General features: G+C 45.5%; 1 long non-coding RNA gene across 1 annotated transcript; it reads right to left on the bottom strand.

The window, feature by feature from the left end:
• Positions 1 to 215: 215 nt before the first annotated feature.
• On the bottom strand, positions 216 to 4,730 carry LOC310836305. Its single transcript, XR_014559999.1, has 2 exons — positions 4,061 to 4,730; positions 216 to 1,318 (listed from the first exon to the last, which is right to left on the bottom strand). It is a non-coding gene; the product is annotated as an uncharacterized lncRNA (long non-coding RNA).
• Positions 4,731 to 10,509: the final 5,779 nt, after the last annotated feature.

Raw genomic sequence — 10,509 nt, 5'->3', positions numbered from 1 at the left:
TTTATTATTATAATATATATATATATATAATGGGCTTATATCCAGTAACAGCCAATAGGCCGGTAGCCTTCAAAATTTAGTAACACTCTCATAGGTTTCAAAAATTATTGGTTTCCTACAAACAGCTTCATCTATTCATTGGTGTTATCCAAGGAAAGGGCTAAAGGAGAAGAGATTGGTAGAAACCCTCAATAGAAACACAATTATGTACAGTATTGCTAGATGAACAAAGCAACTTTATTGAGGATTGTTTGCAAAGGTACATAGATGAATGCAGCAAATACAGCTTTCCAGAAGTCTTCCCCCCAAATGATGCAGCAGAGGAGGGATTCTGATATGCACTGACCTGTTCCACACCTCCTTGACTCATGACCGGATTGGACTTTAGCTATCCACTGGATTTTGATTTCGTTCTCAACTGAAAGAAATGTTATCAGATTGCATATCTGGAGAAAATACGTTGAGAAATGTGCTTATGTTGAGAGAAAAACATGTTCAAAAATACACTTTTAATTGGGAAGGCAGGGTGGATAAAAATTAATGATTTAAAAAATTTTAATTATATATTTAAAATAATACGCCTTTGGAGGAAAAAGCTTTCTAAAGATATTTTTCTATATAAGTTACATTATAGTCCGAAGGCTATTCATCAGGAAATAAGGATTTGTTTTAAGTTTTTCATGTGTGCTAAAACTCTATGTTGTTTTGTTTTTTTAATTGTTTAATCGCATCAGTTAACAAACATGGATACATATGCTATAATGTTATTGTTTTAGTTAAGTAAATTGTTATTAAGTAAATGATTATTTTTCTCCTTCCAATAAAGTACAGCAGAAAAGTTGTCCTAATATAAACAGTTAATTATGAAATTATTGTGGGGTTTAATAAGTTATCTGTCTATGCATTTCTAATAGTATAACCAAATAAGTAATTTTTTATATAACTGTAAAAAACTACTCTGAAAATTTTTTATTCCAAAAATGAAACCTTCATCTGGTTGTAAATATTAAGATTATACCAGCAAGAATGGGACTTTCTGTTAAAAAGAAAAGATCTTACTGTCTAGTGATTTAAACCATGATTAATCATTTAAATTGATTTGATTTAAATCAAATCCACCCTGTAGAAGGTAATGCTAATGTGTGAGTGCAAACCCCATAGTGCGGGATGGTGGTTGTTGAAAGCGGATCTTGGAAGACAGCAGCGCAGGTGGAACATGTCTGATTCTGCACATTTTCTGGGATCTGCATTCCTCCAACTTGAAATTTCTTGCAACACGTCATTTTTGCCAGTTCCCGGTTTGCTGACACCACCAGACCTATGGACAAAGCAGGGGACAAGTGTCATTCATTTGTTATATAGGAAATAAAAGAGGTACATGCACACCAAACTCTTGCAAAAGGAGAGCTACCCCTTATCTCCAGGTGTGATGAACATTTCTTAGTCTGAATGCCACATTCCCTTCCACTTCACCTGAGTGGTGGGGGATGGAGGCAGAGGCAAAAGTGTGTGCAGCAACCAGTGTAAATATTACCTTTGTACCTTAAGCTCATAACCTCTATCCTCCATGCAGAAATGCAAGAGGCAGTTGCAGAGCTCAAGGACATATTCCAGCTAGGCAAACACTCTGGTTATAGGGCAAGGCAAGTGAGAAGAGTGGCCTGGCAGAAGCTCCAAGAGCCAGGTACAGAGCACATTTCATTTTTACTATAACCCTCACCGTCCTGTTTTGCTACAACTTCCATAGCAGTACAAACAAGAACCTTTAATATCCTGCCCTTTTAAAAATAATAATAATAAAATCAACCAATTCAATATACGTAGAAAACAACAGAGAGCAACCTTCTCCAACAAATGTCCAAAACATATGGAAGTCACCATGTGCAGGGTGTAGAAGATAAAAATCTCGGGAAAATAAAATTCTGTAAATGGAGAGAGACCGCATATCATGGCAGCCAGTCCCAACATAGAAGCCTCTTTTCTTTTTTTAAAAAAGTCAAAAGGCAGGCTAGGAACACCTTAAACCAGGCATCCCCAAACTTGGCCCTCCAGATGTTTTGGGACTACAACTCCCATCATCCATAGCTAACAGGAACTGTGTTCAGGGATAATGGGAATTGTAGTCCCAAAACACCTGGAGGGCTGAGTTTGGCGGTGCCTGCCTTAAACCAACCTTGGGTCTCCAGCTGTTTTCAGACTACAATTCCCATCATCCATGACCACTGGTCTTGCTAGCTAGGGATGATGGGAGTTGTAGTCCAAAAACAACTGGAGACCCACAGTTGGGAAACATTGCTTTAAATGACCGAAACAAAATGCACGACAGAATTCAAATACTTGGCATGCAGCACAGAAAACTGTAGGAACAGAGGATCCAGGAACAGCCCAGAGTGGTAGCCAGCCCTGTACAAAATAGCCTCAATCCCAATTAATCTGCCTCCAGTTCTTACATGCCAACACACGGGAGAGTACAGGCACGCCTTTGTGGGAGGGTTCGCACACACACACACAAATTCTCAAGTCATCAAGAAGCTGAAAATGTAATTGTCCCCTGTCAGGAGGTGCCCACCCTCTCCCCAGCGCTGGCTGAACTGCTGTGACTTCGCACCATGTTCTTAAACACCCTAAATAACTGGGTAGAGAGGTCAGTCCCAGAAAATCAGCACATCCTCCAGGCGCAATGTGAGGGGGTGTCCAACCAAGCTTTAAGTCACCAGTAGAGAACCTCTGGCCCATGAGATTTCTGCCCAAAAGCCACATCCACTTGCCCCACACCTGATGTCATCCATATAAGATATCAGGTGTGGGGCAGGTCAGGAGGCACCTGTAAAGGAACTACTGATTTCAAGCCCTGCTGGTGTTCCAGCTACATGCCAGCTCCCAACGCAGCGACCCACAGCCACAGCTGATCCAAGTGGGGCCTGAAGTCATTGCAGATCAGCTGAGCGCAGCTGTGACTTCAAGTCCCACTTGGGACAGTTAAGATCTTCCTTTGCAGTGTGGCTTGATCTCAACCCACGCTAGAAAGGAAAACATGGGTCACCTGGCCTCATGGTTGTGTCAGTTTGCATTTCTTAGTGCAGGAAGGATTGATCTCATGTGTAAAGATCTTTCCTATTCTTATTAATTCTAGAAGCATCTCTGTGTGAGAGAAGCAAAGGCAGCTCTTACTGTCAAGTCATTTGAATCCACTCGTTTGGGTCCCACCTTCGGGAGCAGAAGAAAACAATCTTTCTCCATTTTCCATGTGGCAGCCCTTTAGATATTTGAAGATTGGCTATCATCTCTCCTCCCAGTCCGACACCATGTTGGGGGACGCTGATACTACACTTAACTGTCTGAAACTCTCCAAGGTTGCAGAACAGGAACCTTTCCTAGCCCTTACCTGGAAAGCTGCCCTTACCTGGGACCTTTCGCGTGCTTCAAAAAAAAAAAGCACGTGCTCTCCCTACCGAGCTAGGCAGGGCGGAAGAGGCAAGCGCACATCCGCAAGGCTCAGGTTACCTAGGCAGGTTTGCGCCGTGGCGCTCGGCAGCCAAAACCAGCCCTGGAGGCGCGCGTTTAAAAAAGAGCCAGGCAGCGAGTCCTCATGAAACTTTCCGATCCCTCCATCTACTGACACGGCATTTTTTCTCTCTCTCTCTCCGTATAACTGCTAAAGGAGCAGGAGCGCTGGTAAACAGTAAGAGGTGGCGAGATGCCAAGGTAACAGATCCCAACCGGGAAAACCAGCTGCGCCTTGCGCATTTGGGGCTTACCCAGCAACCTCGCAGATCCATCCCGGTGGTGGGAACCTTACCTGCCCGATCCGCTAAATTAAGAGGGCTTAAAGTTAGCCCAACTTGCATGAAATGTAAGAAGGAAAAGGATAAAAAAAATAAAAATGAAACTGTCACGCCATTGTGCAAAGCTCTGTGGCTACCACGTTTGGAAAAAGCGTATATGGCTCTGATCACAGCATCCCCAGCTGTGCGCCCGCCCGCCCGGCGCATCACCCGATCCGTGGCAAGTCTCCCGCGCAAGGATGGTGATGGATTCCCCCCTTTGCCAACATACACACCTGGCCAAGCCCGCCGGAGATCGAAGCGCCGAAAGCAGAGCCTCCTGCTCCTCCTCCATGGCTGGGGCTGCAAAGCATGCTGGGGATCCTCTTAGCATGCCCAAATTGAATCGCCTCCGCTCTCATTGGCTGCCAGATCCCGGAATCGAGGTGGGCCGGGGGAGTGGGGCGGAGCTGCTGCGTCCGCATGGCTTCTTTCCCCAGCAATGGAGTAGGGGCGCGTGCCCGAAGCACGTTCACTGCGAAGGAGTGCGAATCGCAGAAGCGCAGAACTGTGCAGGGGTCCGAGAGTCATCTAGACCGACCCCGTGCAATGCAGGAATCTCAACGAGATCACGCACGACACGTGGCCACCCAAGCTCTGATTGAAAACCTCCGAGGAAGGAGAGGCTGTCGCCCTTCCAGGAAATCGGTTTCACTGTGTTTTTCCTGATGTTTAGTCGGAATCGCTTTTGTCACTTGGATCCATATTTGAACTGGACCAGCCGTGGCAGGTCTGTTGCAGCAAAAGCCTCTGAGCCTTGCGGAATGGGCGCTATTAATTGCCTTTAATGCTATTAATGGCCACTTCCTGAATTTCTTTTACCTCTGACCCCATCGTTTATAATTCACCCAGCCACGCGTGTATCCTGTATATCTGAATCATCTGATTCAGTACACTCGCTAGCCTGCAATAATAATAATAATATTTTTCCCCAACCCCAATTTTATTCCCACAACAACCCTGTGACTACCTCACTGGCCCAAGTTCCTGGAGTGAGCTACCTGGCTACAGGGCCTAGACCAGCACTCTAACCACTATGCCACACTGATGTAGTAATCCATTTGTTTATTTTATCAATAAATATATCTATTTAATAATAAATATCTGCACTGTATCAGAGCGGCTGGGGAAACCCAGCCAGATGGGCAGGGTATAAATAAATAAAGGTAAAGGGACCCCAAAACATTAGGTCCAGTTGCAGAAGACTCTGGGGTTGCAGCGTTCATCTCGCTTTATTGGCCGAGGGAGCCGGTGTACAGCTTCCGGGTCATGTGGCCAGCATGACAAACTGCTTCTGACAAATCAGAGCAGCTCACGGAAACGCCATTTACCTTCCGGCTGGAGCGGTACCTATTTATCTTCTTGCACTTTGACATGCTTTCGAACTGCTAGGTTGGCAGGAGCAGTGACCGAGCAACGGGAGCTCACCCCATCGCAGGGATTCGAACCACCAACCTTCTGATCGGCAAGTCCTAGGCTCTGTGGTTTAACCCACAGCGCCACCTGCGTCCCAATAATAATAATTAGATGGATTTAGGACTGGCCCATTGATGGCTAATGTTGTTGCCTCCAGTTTGACTTGCAAAGTTCAGTCCTCAAGGCGTCTGAAGCCTCGTCAGCTCCTTGGCTAAAATGGGAAGGGGTTCTCTTAAATTCCACCACATAAATACACAAAGCCAGGGGGCTTTGAAATGAGACTGCCTGATTGGCTGCTTCGCTTAGCAACCAACTGTTCCATCCCCTCTGCATTTTTTGCTGCTTTTTGTTTGTAAGGCTCTCCCCCCCCCCCCTGTTATTCTTTCATTACTTGAATAACTCAGTTTCTCTTGAGCCTTCATTTCCTTTGTCCCAGATCTGGGCAAGGCCAGCTGCACCCACTCTGAATTTTGATATTGCTTTAACATTGCTTCAGGGAGATTCTTAACAAAAAAAAAGAAATGAGGCTCATCTGGGCATGGGCTTTTATTGTACATACTCAAATTGCTAAAAGTCCTGGTCTGAACCTCTTCCCCACGTTTCTCCCCTCTGAAGAACAGTTGTGTCCTCCTCACAGCCTTGGCATTGAAACCTCTCCTTGTTGTTGAAATCCACAGTCTTTGCTGAAAGTGTTGCAGTGCAATTGTGCTTGTCTGGGGGCTAATAGGTTTGCATGGGAAAGAGAGAGAGAGAGAGAGAGAGAGAGAGAGAGAGAGAGAGAGAGAGAGGAACTCCCAAATTTCCTAGGCTGTCCTTTAACCTGTACTCGTTAAACTGATTGTGGACCTAATTTCCTCCCTTTTTCCTGCGTCTCTCCTGCTAAGAAGAGCAGACATGGCTCTTTGTATCTCTGCCTTTAAGTTGGTTAGCACTAGCAACTAATGACATTAGCTTTCTTATCTTCCTAAACTCACAGTGTGATTGCGTTCAGTGATGTGCTCCTGCTTCAAGGACTCAATTGTTAACTTCTGGTGCTGCATTTAAGTCCAAATGCCATCAGTCTTCTCTCTCTTTCTAATCAGGGGTCAGCAACCTTTTTCAGCCGTCCCTCAGACCATGTGGTGGGCCGGACTATATTTTGAAAAAAAAAATATGAACAAATTCCTATGCCCCATAAATAACCCAGAGATGCATTTTAAATAAAAGCACACATTCTACTCATATAAAAACACGCTGATTCCCAGACTGTCCGCGAGCCGGATTGAGAAGGTGATTGGGCCGCATTCGGCCCATGGCCTTAGGTTGCCTACCCCTGTTCTAGATGTTTGTTTTATTTGCAGATACTTGTATTCCATTCTTCAACCCTAAGGGACTCAGAAAATGATCTCAGAGTCTGGGCAGTTTCCATGGAAGTCAACACTCCTTGAGGTATTTTGGTCCTAAGCCACATAGGATGTTGAAGGTCAGAGCCACCATTTTGGATATAGACAACTAATAGATACAGCTAATTGATATAGGTATGTAAATCAGGAACATGGGTGTAGCCAGGATTTGGGGGGGGGGGAGGCGCAGACTTTATAACAAAGCTGATAGGAATTGTATCCCAAGACATCTGGAGGCCCCCGCATTGCCTAGCCCAGATTTAAATGCAGAATTCTAGAATTGGGAAACAGCTTTTCAGGCCAGAAACAAAGAAGCAATAATAAGACAGCTGCGCGAGTGTGTGTTCACAATGCATTTTGCGAAATTTTCCTTGTCAAGGGACTTTCCTTCCATTTCAAACTGTTTGGGATGACCTCTTTCAACTCCCCTGGGAAGTTTAATAAAGGGACATTCTCGAAATGTGTTGAGATCCTAGGCACTTGTGCAGCTGTCTCCTTGTCCCTGAATAAGCCACCCTGTGCACTCCCATTTCTTTAAGAACTTGCCATAGTTTGCTGTGGTCGACACAGTCAAAGGCTTTTGCATAGTCAATGAAGCAGAAGTAGATGTCTTTCTGGAACTCTCTAGCTTTCGCCATAATCCAGCGAATGTTTGCAATTTGGTCTTTGGTTCCTCTGTCTCTTCTAAATCCAGCTTGCACTTCTGGGAGTTCTCGGTCCACATACTGCTTAAGCCTGCCTTGTAGAATTTTAAGCATAACCTTGCTAGTGTGTGAAATGCGTGCAATTGTGCGGTAGTTGGAGCATTCTTTGGCACTGCCTTTCTTTGGGATTGGGATGTAGACTGATCTTCTCCAATCCTCTGGCCACCGCTGAGTTTTCCAAATTTGCTGGCATATTGAGTGTAGCACCTTGACAGCATCATCGTTTAAAATTTTGAATAGTTCAGCTGGAATATCATCACTTCCACTGGCCTTGTTATTAGCAGTGCTTTCTCAGGCCCATTTGACTTCACTTTCCAGGATGTCTGGCTCAAGGTCAGCAACCACACTACCTGGGGTGTACGAGGCATCCATATCTTTCTGGTATAATTCCTCTGTGTATTCTTGCCACCTCTTCTTGATGTCTTCTGCTTCTGTTAGGTGCTTGAGTGGGATCCTGTACCCAGCAGATTCAGCTTGTGGAATTATAGTTGATTGGGAGGTCTTGCACAACAAATCCACTTTCCCGGGTGGTTGGAATTCTTAATTTTATTCTTTTGCGGTAAGGAAAGCACCAGAGATGCCGCAGTGGAAAATGTGCGAGAAGAACTTTCCTTATCTAACCTTCCCACAAACTTATCACAATGAATGCTCATGTAAATAGCCAACAAATAAACCAGGATGAATGTTCAATAAGCAGGTCATTTAGAAGTGGACGAAGACTTTTTTGGGGGGAAGAAGGAAAGAGAATGGCTAACAGGGAGAACGTAAATTACTTTTGCACGCATGGAGGAAACACATTAATTTGATGTTGTAACATATATTAGCCACTTGGTGTCAACCTAAGGCCTTTTTATTTCGGGTGTCTCTTCCGAAAATTCCATAAGGGGGAAGCCCCTTCTAGTGTATTTACTCAAATGTAATGCACACCTTTTATGGCCAAATTACATCATGAAAATTAGGGTGTGCATTAGATTTGACGGCACATCTACATTCGCCAGCAAATACTTTTTTGGCTTCAAAGTTTTGAAAATTGAAGTGCGCATTAGATTCCATGGTGCATTAGATTCGCGTAAATACGGTAAATTTCCCTTGATAGTCCCTTGAAATTCAACACAGAAGTTGAGGCGGTCTTGCGAGCCATCATGTCCCTGGTATTGCCCTCACAAACTATTTCTTTGTCCTGCTTGCAGATCGGAGCCACCAGCCTCATCGAACTGTTTTTTTTTATCCGACCTGCTTCCACAACATGCCGAAAGGCCCCTCTAAAACAATAAGGAATCTGGAATGGAACAGTTCCTTGTCTCCACCCCCATAGTTCAGCCCGGACACTGAGGTCCAGCTCCGAGGGCCTTCTGGTGGTTCCCTCACTGTGAGAAGTGAGGTTACAGGGAACCAGGCAGAGGGCCTTCTCGGTGGTGGCGCCCGCCCTGTGGAACCCCCTCCCACCAGATGTCAAAGAAATAAACAATTATTTGACATTTAGAAGACATCTGAAGGCAGCCTTGTATAGGGTTTTTTTTAATGTCTGATGTTTTATCATGTTCTGAATATTCTGTTGGGAACTACCCAGAGTGCCTGGGGAAACCCAGTCAGATGGACGGGGTATAAATTTTTATTGTTTTATTATTACAATGGTACCTCTGGTTAAGAACTTAATTCATTCCGGAGGTCCGTTCTTAACCTGAAACTGTTCTTAACCTGAAGCACCACTTTAGCTAATGGGGCCTCCAGCTGCCGCCACACCACCGGAGCACAATTTCTGTTCTTATCCTGAAGCAAAGTTCTTAACCCGAGGCACTATTTCTGGGTTAGCTGAGTCTGTAACCTGAAGCGTTTGTAACCCGAAGCATTTGTAACCCGAGGTACCACTGTATTAAGGTTTGGGTAGAAACCGTAATCCGAGTTCGAGTTCTTCCTGTGAGAGCCGCTGGGGACTGATGGGGGTTGTAGTTCAAGACACCTGCAGGTCATAACGTTAGGCAGCACTGCTCAAGACGGTTTTAGTCCCTGAATAATGAGTTGTTATTGTTATTATTATAACAGCCAGAACCTCTCTGTCCTACTAGTCCCCAGGATGAACCGGGAAGGCCGGATTAGCCTGCAGTTGCAGCCTTACTGAAACCAATTCTGATTTCTCTCCCCAGCTGATGCCACAAGCTCATTGGCAAAGCATCTGTTCATGGGTGACCCGGTCAAGTCAACCCTGACGCCAAGAGCGCATTGTCCCGGCCAGGATGGTTCTTTGGTCATGGGGCCTGGACTGGTGGGAACTGGCAGAATGGGAAAAGAGTGGGAGGCATTCTCTGCAGTGCTGTGGAACAGGTGGGCACCCTCAGTGCATGCTCTCAAGGCCGTCCGCTAAGCCCCCATTTCCTCTTCTCGGAGAAAGGGGATGTTTTGCAACAGCCCCTCCTGTCTTATTCTGTTAGCATTTTTGGACTTGAACTAATTGACTTGTTTTGGTCGAAATGGGCTTAGCACCACTAGTGCAATGCCTGTATGTTTATAGAATTATGGACAGTGAGGGAAGAAGGCAATGTTTCTCCCTCTTTTAAAAAAATAATAATAATGAAAGAATTATGGGAGCTATACAGTGGTACCTCTGGTTGCGAACGGAATCCGTTCCGGAGGCCTGTTCGCAACATGAGCAGAACGCAACCCATGTCTGCGCGTGCAAGGGTTGTGATTCGCTGCTTCTGCGCATGCGCGTGATGTCATTTTGCCCGTCTGCATATGCACGAGCGGCGAAACCCAGAAGTAACCCTTTCCGGTACTTCCGGGTCACAGTGGGATGCAATCTGAAACGTGTCGCCTGAAGCAAACGTAACATGAGGTATGTCTGTGGTTTTTATGGGTGCTGAGAGTTGTTAGGAGACGCCTAACTGAGCTACAAAATTCCCAGAGCGCCCGGCAAAAAATGGTGGGTTGTTAAATCACCTCAGGAATTGTAGTCGGCGCGGCAAATAGCGAGGTCTCCAAATTCCTCTCAGCACCCTTGACACTACAGTTCCCAGAATTCTTTGGGGGCGGCCATGACTCTTTAAAGTGTTACCACAGTGCTCGAAATGTCTTGGAGAGGCTGAGTTGGGCTGTGATCAGATGCAGGGAGACCGACTGGAGCAGAACCCTCGCAGCCGAGAGCGTGCTGTCACATGTTTTCGAGCGGAAAGTTCAGCTGTGGTT

Source organism: Podarcis gaigeae, assembly GCF_964106915.1.
Source record: "Podarcis gaigeae genome assembly, chromosome: 2".
NCBI lineage: Eukaryota > Metazoa > Chordata > Lepidosauria > Squamata > Lacertidae > Podarcis > Podarcis gaigeae.
Note: the sequence above shows the minus strand (reverse complement) of the source record. Positions and strands in the feature narration are given on the sequence as shown.